Below are 9,617 nucleotides of genomic sequence, written 5' to 3'. Positions count from 1 at the left end.
ATGAAATATGAAAATAACTTTTTCAAATGGGGAAAAAAAAACGTACCAGTAAGCTAAGTGCACCTAAATTTTTCATTAAAGTTGTGACACTCAAAAATATGTGGTCACAAATAATTTCGTTGATGGGAGCATATTTTGTATTCATGATTTGTATTTTATTTTTTTATATATACAAAATGTAAAATTAAGTGGAAATGTATCTTTCACATTTATATTAACGTGGGTAGGAAATAAAAGAAAGGAACCATTGTGTTTAGGTGTTGTTCCGCCCAGGTTCCTACTTTAGTGAGGGAACTCACTCCTCCCTCCCTTCAGGAGAAATTTGGGATGAAAGGCAGCTGGTAGTGTCTCCCTCACTCCTCCACATTACCTGTGTTTTTCAGGTTTGTAATTCTTGGGAAGTACTTCTAATCGAATGTTTGACATGTAAAACACTTTGTGACAAGAACGCAATCGATTTTGAGAAGTTTATTTGCGTCATTTAACGGACATGACAAGCTTAAACGAGGTTGTCAACGAGCATGCATTGTGTGTGAGGCTCATTAACTACTCGTAGCAAACTAACATCATTGAACACCATTCGTAGTATTGGTAAGGCTAAGTGCGCTAAAGCTCCCAACATGATTATTTTTCATACTAGGTTATGTTAATATGTAGAGAATGTGTCAATATGCAAAGGTTGTAACTGGTGAATGTGTTTTGTTAAAAGCACTGTGTGAATTTATAAATGTTATAAGTATTTTGAGAATAACCTTCCCTGTGTAGAAAACTAAGAGTAATGAATCCTAACAATGTTTTGAGTTGCCTAGCTCATTTTTTTGATGATGTAAAATAACAGAATGGATAACTCGACTGACTATATGAGAGTACAGTGGATGTAATACTGATGTACGAGTAATCCTGTTTTTGTTCAGTGTAAAATGACAATATATTTGGGAAGTGATTTATTTGTTGTAATAAAGAAGAAATTTTGTGATGAAACGTAGCTGCTTGTGTCTTCACTCCTTATCCACATTACCTGTATTTTTCAGACACCAAAACCAAATATCTCTTGTTATTCGGGATTTCAATGCTTTGGGACCCGTAACAAAGTGCCTCTTGCAACAATAGAACCGTCAAAAACTGCAACTGTTTGTATGATCAACAAACCATGAAAACTAAGAGAACTGGACATGAATAATATGTGTCCAAAATTACGGTGCATTGGCAGCTGCAACATCCTGATTCTTTTGTAGGAAAAGAAGCCGGTTCGCATGTGTTGGTGTAAGACTACTTTGCCAGTTTGCTGAGCTATCAGCATATTGCCAGCAGTGGAGAATACTCTTTCAGCTGCAACATGAGTGCCAGGGATGCACAAGAAGCGTTTAGTCAGTCCAGCCAAGTTGGGGAACTCTGCCTCATGGGTTCTCCACCAGAAGAGAGGGTTATCTGACATGGACAGTGGAGTTTCTTCCAAATATTTCTTCACCTCCTCTTCAGATCTGGTGCTGGCAGATTTATGGACGACACTGTAGATGTCTTGCCCAATAGATTAACAAGTGTAGAGGGCCTTCTTTTTGGGGCAGGTTCTTCTGGGTCTGTCTGAGGTGTCTTGGACTCTTCCTCATCATCCTCTGACTTCACATGATAATAAAGAGTGGAGGATGGGGGACGACAATTATATCATTTATTATGTATAATATAATCACACCACCAGTCCCTTATTTTATGGTAAAATAAAATAAAAATGTATACATAGAGCCATGCAAGATTTAACTTTGATCTATATTACTTACCATTTTCAACATGTATAAATGTTAGAGATGAGCGAGTACAGCACTATCTGTATTTGTATTCCGAGTGGGCGTGGCATACATCAGAAGTAGGCGTGGCTTAACAAAATGGGTGGGGCTTACATCAATACATTACTGTATTTTTTAGTATAAAATTGAAAAAAAAAATGTTTGAAATTGATCAAAAGTTTCTATATTTTTGGTTTATTTTAAAACTTTTGACAAAATCGCCTAACAAAGATTCAAATCAATGCAACTATTTACAGAACAAGTTTTTTGTTTTTTTTATAAACTCTTATACATATTGATTCATAGTGTGTTCAGTTGTGCATGTAAGTGCATTTACCAGCTTAGTAAAAATGAACTTGGCAGCCAATGTGAGAGACTGACGCAACACAAACCAACCTCTGCCTTGTCAAGAGCGCTGCGGTTGCACAGCGCTCCAAAACAAGTTTCCCACATAACTTTGACAAACATACAAAACTAAATACAAGTGTGCTGTAGAAAACTAAGGACCAAGAGATGATTAAGTAATGTCCGGATATTAAGGAAATCTATCCATGTTATATTCGTATCTGGGAATCCGGCTATGCATTGGTTCCTCTCTTGGTAGCCTGGAGTATGCTCGATCCTTTTTTTTTGCCTCTTCTCGTTGTGGCAGGTGGTCTACAACAGCTGTCAATGATTGTTAAAGTGTGGCGTTTGCCGTTTACTCAAAGTGGCAGACGTGTTTTCTTTGCTGCCAAAATGATTGCGCTAAACGGCCATTTTGGGATGCGTGACGTCAATGTCAAGATCTCTATGGATTGTCATGTTGGTTTCCTGAACAATTGGAGTGCCAGCAGCAATGTCAGTTGCCTTGGTGTCTTGCAGCAACTGAGCATGCAGTGGAGCAATAACAGTGTAGGTGTAAAATCTTCGGATATGATGAGGGTTGCATCTTTCATTGGTTTCAGTGCTGATGCTATTTCCTCAGCAGTGGAGATGTCTATCTCACTTAGTGAGCAGTCGCTTCCACTTCTTCTTACCTGTGGAGACATGAGCGCAGCACAAATAGCAGGCTGCTGCTCTAAGAATCGCTCTATCATGCCCAGCACACTGTTTCATCGTGTAGCAACATCTTTTTTGAGTTTGTGCGCCGGCGGTAACTGTTGAATTTTTAGTTTTTCCTGCAGTTTATGATTTGCTATGGTGCTGCGATGGAAGAAGCCAATTATTGCATTGCATTGACTGTGTGGCTTTCACTCATCATGCGAGTTTACAAAACACGGGATTCAAGCACCCACATATTGGTTATATAGTGAGCCGTTGTTGGGTCTGATATTACAGATCCCCTTAGTTACTGACCGTGCACCAAGGAAAAAGGAGGCAGAAGCTGTTGCTTTGTTTTATTGCAACCGCGGCTGGGAGAGGAGAGGAGACGCAAGACCTTAACTCACGTTCGGCTCCTTCCGACTCTCTCCCCTCCCCCGGCCACCTCGTCGCTTTTATTACAGTTAAGTTTCGTTTCATACAAAACATGGTTAAGTTTCTGTTTTCATACGTCATAGAAAAATACAAAACATTAGAGAAAGTTGAGCAGCGCCTCTAAACGACAGTTGATAATATAAAACATAAAAATATATACAGGATATTCTTTAAAATACACATAATGTTAAGACTACTGTTTTAAGCAACTTCACATTCCCTCCTGTTGTGGATTTAAAAGGACATCAGTAAATACTAAAACAATTAAGTTTCCTCAGTATTACTTCATTAATAGATTCACAACATTTGAACCATTCTCAGGAAATGGCGAAAACCCTTAACTTAAAGGGAAAAATTCCATAACTCCCCCACCGCACGGTGACGAGAACCTCTTGGTCTGAGAATGGAACTGAATTTGAAGTTAGGAAAACACAATAAGATGAGGGTCACACTTTTGTGTCGGTCTCCACAGTGTCAACATAATCCTCTACGCGTAGTAAGTTATATTGATACATCTGGGCCACGAACATACGGGCGACTAATCTCTTAGACATTGGGACAATACAGCAGGAACAAATAACACATAATAAGATAAACATTATAATGATCAAAGTCCTAACAATGTCTGAAAAAGGGTCATCTTCTCCTTTGTTTCTTCTTCTTTTTGACAAGAATCCGGGGGTAATCCCTTATCTGAGTTCGGTGACCTTTTTGCAGTGACTCTGGTGGATCCACGTCTCTCTCTCAGCGATTTTGAGAGCGGTGGGTGTGGTCAGGAGAACAACGAATGGGCCGTCCCAGCATGGGCTCGACCATGTTTTCCTTTTTATCACCTTCACCAACACCAGGTCACCCGGGGTCACCGTTTCCTGTGCAGGAGGAAGAGAGGTAGAGGGCAGATCATTTGCTCTTGACACAGTCCGTTCTTTAAACAAGTCACATAACCATTTAGTCAGTGGATCTGCCTCTCCTGTTTTGTCTGACCATGGCTGATTTTCCCATAAGGGGAGCACAAAGGGTCTGCCTGTTACTGCCTCAAAGGGCGTGATCCCTTGTGGGTTTGGCGTTATTCTCATGTAAGTTTTTACTAGAGATAAACACTCAGGCCATGGTTTTTTGGTTTCTTCCATGGTCTTTTTGAGTCTTAGTTTAATAGTACCGTTGGTCCGTTCAACTAAGCCTGCGCTCTGTGGGTGATATGCACAATGATTTTTTAGGGTGATCCCTAAGTGAACGGCCATATTGTCAACGATGGTACTTACAAAATGGCTACCGTTATCACTCCACAAGACTCGTGGAATGCCATGTTCTGGTATTATGTGTTTACAAATAGCTTTAGCTACTGTGAGGGCGTTTGGATGTTTTGAAGGAACAAGTTCAACCCATTTAGTTAGTGAGTCTACTAACACTAAACAGTACTTGTGCTGACCACTTTTGTGTAGTTCAATAAAGTCCATGTGTAAAACTTCAAATGGGTAGGAGCCCACTGGGCATTTCCCTCTCTGTGGTCTTAAGTTTCCCTGAGCATTGTGACGACAACACACCATACATGACCTACAAAAAGTTTTAAAATAGGTTTGTAAGCCCTGTGGTATTGTCATTGTCTGTTCTACCATAGATACCATCCCTCCTGTTGAGACATGGGACTTGCCATGACTCAATGTGGCTACTGCGTGGAACAGACTGCGGGGGATGACTGGTCGGTCTTCTTTGTGGTAGAGGCCTTCTGGGGTGAGTTCAATGTTCATCATTTTCCATAGTGTTTTTTCTTTGTCTGGAGCGTTGTTTTGCATGTCAATTAGTACTTGTTTTGGAATGTTGTTGTGTTGTTGTGTTTCTTTGTGGTTGGCGAGCATGACGATCTTTGTTTTGTCTTGGCCTGCTTGCTTGGCTGCCAAATCTGCTTTTGCATTTCCTACAGAAACTGCGTCTTTTGCTGAGGTGTGAGCTTTGCATTTGCATACCGCTATTTTGGAGGGTAGCAGTACAGCGGCCAAAAGGTCAGCGAGTAATTTGGCGTGTTGAACAGGTTTTCCTGTTGATGTTTTCATTCCTCGTCGAGCCCACATGGCGGCAAAGATGTGCAATGTCGAGTGGGCATATTGGCTGTCGGTCCAAATTGTTACTGCTTTGTCTTTGAATAATTTACATGCTTCTGTTAGCGCGATGAGTTCTGCTGCTTGTGCTGACAGATTTCCTATTAATCGTCCACTCTTCAGTGTCTTTTGTTGTGTGACCACTGCATAGCCTGTGTTGGTGTTGCCTAGTTCATCTTTGCTTGAGGAAACATCTACAAACACTGCTTCTCCTTCTTGTAAGGGTGTGTCTAACAAATCTCTTCTTGGTTTGCAGATTTCCTCGGTGGCTTCTGTGCAACTGTGTGGTGTCCCATCTGTCTCCACTGGGAGGAGACTTGCAGGATTGAGAGTGCTGCATCTCTTGATGGTAAGATGGGGTTGGGACAACAGTACAGCTGTTAGGCCAAGATGTCTTGCTGGTGAGAGAAATGACATCTTTGTTTGAGTCAAAAGAACATCTACTGAGTGTGTTACTAGTAGAGTGGTGGGATGGAACAACACCAATTCGGCGGATGCTTGGACAGCCATTGCTGCGGCACACACTGCTTGGACACACTGGGGCAGGGCTCTGGCGACAGCATCAAGTTTCTTTGAGTAGTAGGCCACTGGTCGCATTTGTGTACCATGTTGTTGGAGTAGGACGGATGTCATGAATCCGTCTTTGCAGTCCACTGTTTGGGTAAACAGTTTCTTGTAGTCGGGTAGGCCCAAGGGGCCTGTGCTTGTGATGGTCTGTTTTATCTGATTGAACTTTTCATTAGCTATTTTCGTCCATGTGATGGGATCGGCCAGGGCGATGTCTTCTTGGTAAATTAAATCCACCAGTGGTTGCGTTATTTCGGCGAAGTCCAGAACCCATAGACGGCAAAAGTTCACTAGGCCTAGGAAGGCCATCATCTGTCTTTTGGTCTTTGGTTTGGGGGCATCAAGGATAGCTTGTTTCCGATCAGAGGTTAGTTTTCTTCCTTCTGCCGATATGATGTGACCTAAGAAAACTACTTCGGTCTGAGTCCACTGTAGTTTGGTCAGTGAGGCTTTGTTTCCTGTCTTTGCCAGGTGTTGACACAGTTTCACTGCTTCTTCTTGATTTTCTTCTTTGGTTGGACTGGCGATGAGAATGTCATCTACGTAAATCAAGATTTGAGTGGTTTCACTGTGTTCATGGAGGCTCAGACAGTTGTTGATTTCTTGAGAGAAAATGGTGGGGCTCTCTGCATAGCCTTGGGGTAGTCTCGTATAGGTGTATTTCTTTTGATTAAAGGTGAAACCAAACCAATGACGGGCAGACTCGTGCAATGGGATGGAAAAGAAGGCGTTGCTTAGATCAATTACTGTGAACCATTTCTGTTCTGGCTTCAGCGCATTGAGTAGAGTGTGGGGGTCGGGGACGCAGGGGGCTCTCTGTTTTACTGCCTGATTTACGGCTCTTAAGTCGTGGACCATTCGCCAGGTCGTGGTGTCTGCTTTCTTTACTGGAAAGATTGGAGTGTTACAAGTTACCTTGGGGGCTTCTATGAGCACTCCAGCTTTTACCATGTTCATGATTACTGGTGTGATTCCTTCTTTGGCATCAGATTTGAGTGGGTATTGATTGATTCGTGGGCGATAGTTTGTTCTTGGTTCAATTGTTACTTCTGTGGCTGTGGTCATTAGGCCCACATCGGTTTTTGACGCTGACCACAGCTGAGGTGGTATTTGATCCATGGCGTCTTTTAGTGCCAGGATCGTGGTTTCCTCCGGATGTCATGTACTTAGGTGGGTGCTGGGGACAAATGTTGTCACCCAGTTTAGTTTTTTCCTCCAGACCACGTTTCCTGATGACATGATGCGTTTAAATCTTCCATCTTGACATGGGGTCCACGGAAGTCGTTGTTCGGACCATGTTACATCTCTTATTTTTGATCCTATGTCTTTCCATCTCCAGCCTGTTGGTTTTGCCAGTGAAATGTGGAAGGGAATGCCAAAGCCTTCATATGTGGTTAATGCATATATGTAATCTGGAAAGATTACTGTGGCTGCCATCCATCCTGCCTGTTCGTCCCAAATTAGGTCCTTTATTTGGGCCCGCATGGTTGTCAATCGGGACCATTGATCAAAGAAGTCTCTGTCCTCTTTGTTCGGGGCGAAGCGGATGGTGGAGTGAAGTGGGTACGTGGTTTGGGGCACCCAATTTGAATTTGGTAGGATTTGTTCTGGCATCTGTTGCAGATTGTTTGTTACTGATGTTGGACCTTTTTGGATTGGATCCAGACTGTAGAATGGGCGTGGTTTGTCTTTTCCTTCTAGTACTAACATCTGCATTGGTGTTTCTTGTCCTCTTTTTGTCACGACCATGCTGGAGCCTTCGACCATTAATACAAGGCTCATGGCTTTTATCAAATCTCGTCCGAGGTTTTCAGGACAACGAGGCACGTAAACGAAAGTTTGATCTGGGTATTCTGTTCCGTCTTCATCAATAATGGTCAGTGGTTCGGTAAAGTAATGGATGGCTGGTCTACCTCCCACTCCTATGACCATTATTGTGCTTTTTGACAATTTGACACCTGTTGGTAGATCAGTGATCACGGAGGATTGTGCTCCTGAATCCACAATGAATTTCAATGTTGTCGTAAATGGCCCTAAGCCTAGTTTTCTTACTGCTGGGTCAATAGAGGACATCTGGCTAAACAGGACTGTCAGGTCAAGCACCTCGACGATCGTTCTGGTGTCATCAGGGTTTTCATCACTTGACCTTTCCTGCTCGCGTCATTCGGTTGGATCCCAGTGGTCAGATCTTGGGGTCTCAATTTTTTGTTTGGAGCGGCAATCTCGGGCGAAGTGGCCGTACTTGCCACAATTGTAGCACACATCCTGTCTGGTGGCTGGTCGGCCTCTTCCTCTTCCGCGTCCACGTCCTCTACCCCGATTGGGTTGGTTTTGGTAGTAAATTGGTCCAGAAGGTGGAGGAGAGGCATGTTGAAAAAATGTGTGCATGGCATTGAAGACTGATGATTGCGCTTTTTGTCTTTTTAGGTCTTCAGCGTGTGAGGCCCAAGCTACGAGATCATTCACCGGGGCAGTTCTCCAGGTGTGGTAATGTTTCTTGATAAAATTGACTGTACCGTCCACTAGTCCATCCAGGAATGTTGCCCGCAGTAATGTTTGGTATGTGCTTTGTGCCTCAGTGCTTTCTTCGATGCCACCATGTAGTTTCAGTACGTCTTGGAGGCGGTCCACATATTTTTGTGCGCTTTCTTCAGGTTCTTGGCGGCATTGGCGGACTTTAGTTAAATCAGGTGGTTTCTTGAACACTGCGATGGCTCTTTCTAAAAGAGTATTTAGGGCGTTGTCTAGTTCTTGGCCTGGTTGGTAGACTTGGCCTCGTTGGTTGGCTGGAGCAAAGGCTCCTTGGAATCTTCCAACTCGATGTCCTGCGGTCAGACGTAGGACGCTTAGTAATTCATTGCCATTGAGGTGATAGGATCCATGTAGTTCTCTAATTGCAGCTGCCCATTTTTCAACGTTGTCTTCAATGGGAGGAACTGATGCGCATGCGGCTACTTTTTCTTCTTCGGTCCATGGGCGATAGAGCAGCAAGGTCTGTGGATGAGCAGGTTGACCAGGATTTGGCATTCCATAAGCTGGGTTGGCTACAGCTACCATGGGATATGCTGCCACCTGCTGAATGTCTGGGTATAATTTTGTTGTTGCAGCCAGGACGTCTGCTGTTGGTTTGTTTGATCTTGTACGGCTTCCAATAGGAGGGGAGGCTCCGTCCCCAAAACTCGTGGAGGTGGAATTTGGGGAGGAGGTAGACGGGGTAGGCGGTTCCCGCTGTTGGTTGACATTTACTTCCTCTTCTGGATCATTTTGCTGTCGCACTTCAGCCGGTGCATTTCCGTTGTCTCTTCGTCTGGCGCCGGTTTCTTCCGTTGGTCTTATCTTCATCTGATACATTTTTCTTTCTGTCTTTTCCTTTTTTCTTTTCTCACTTTCCAAAATGCTTTCTGCCCTCATTTTACACTGTTTTATCCACACTTCAACAGCACGTAGTTGTGCTTCCAATTTTTCTACATTCTTTCCCTTTTTAATCTTCTTTGCTCTTTTCTCCACTAAACTTTTCTTAACTTCCTCTTTGTTCCTGACATCTCTCAAAGACGGGTTAAAATCATACTTGGTCACCCAGGATTCCAGATACTTGCACGCATTAGCGTCAAAGCTTGCAATAAATTTAACATCCTGGTGTTGTTCTATTTCTTTTCTCAATGACTGGCCCATTGTATCTATTGCCGAGCGGGCAGCAGTTACTCCCTTTTTTCCT

The 9,617-nt window shown here is 43.1% G+C and overlaps 1 long non-coding RNA gene across 1 annotated transcript; it reads left to right on the top strand.

The window, feature by feature from the left end:
- The first annotated feature begins 4,512 nt into the window (after positions 1–4,512).
- LOC144049960 (uncharacterized) lies at positions 4,513–9,094 on the top strand. Its single transcript, XR_013293746.1, has 3 exons — positions 4,513–5,239; positions 5,592–5,684; positions 8,330–9,094. It is a non-coding gene; the product is annotated as an uncharacterized LOC144049960 (long non-coding RNA).
- Positions 9,095–9,617: the final 523 nt, after the last annotated feature.

The sequence above is a fragment of the Vanacampus margaritifer genome, chromosome 1 (genome assembly GCF_051991255.1).
Source record: "Vanacampus margaritifer isolate UIUO_Vmar chromosome 1, RoL_Vmar_1.0, whole genome shotgun sequence".
NCBI classification, from domain to species: domain Eukaryota; kingdom Metazoa; phylum Chordata; class Actinopteri; order Syngnathiformes; family Syngnathidae; genus Vanacampus; species Vanacampus margaritifer.
This window is presented reverse-complemented; position numbering and strand designations above follow the sequence as displayed.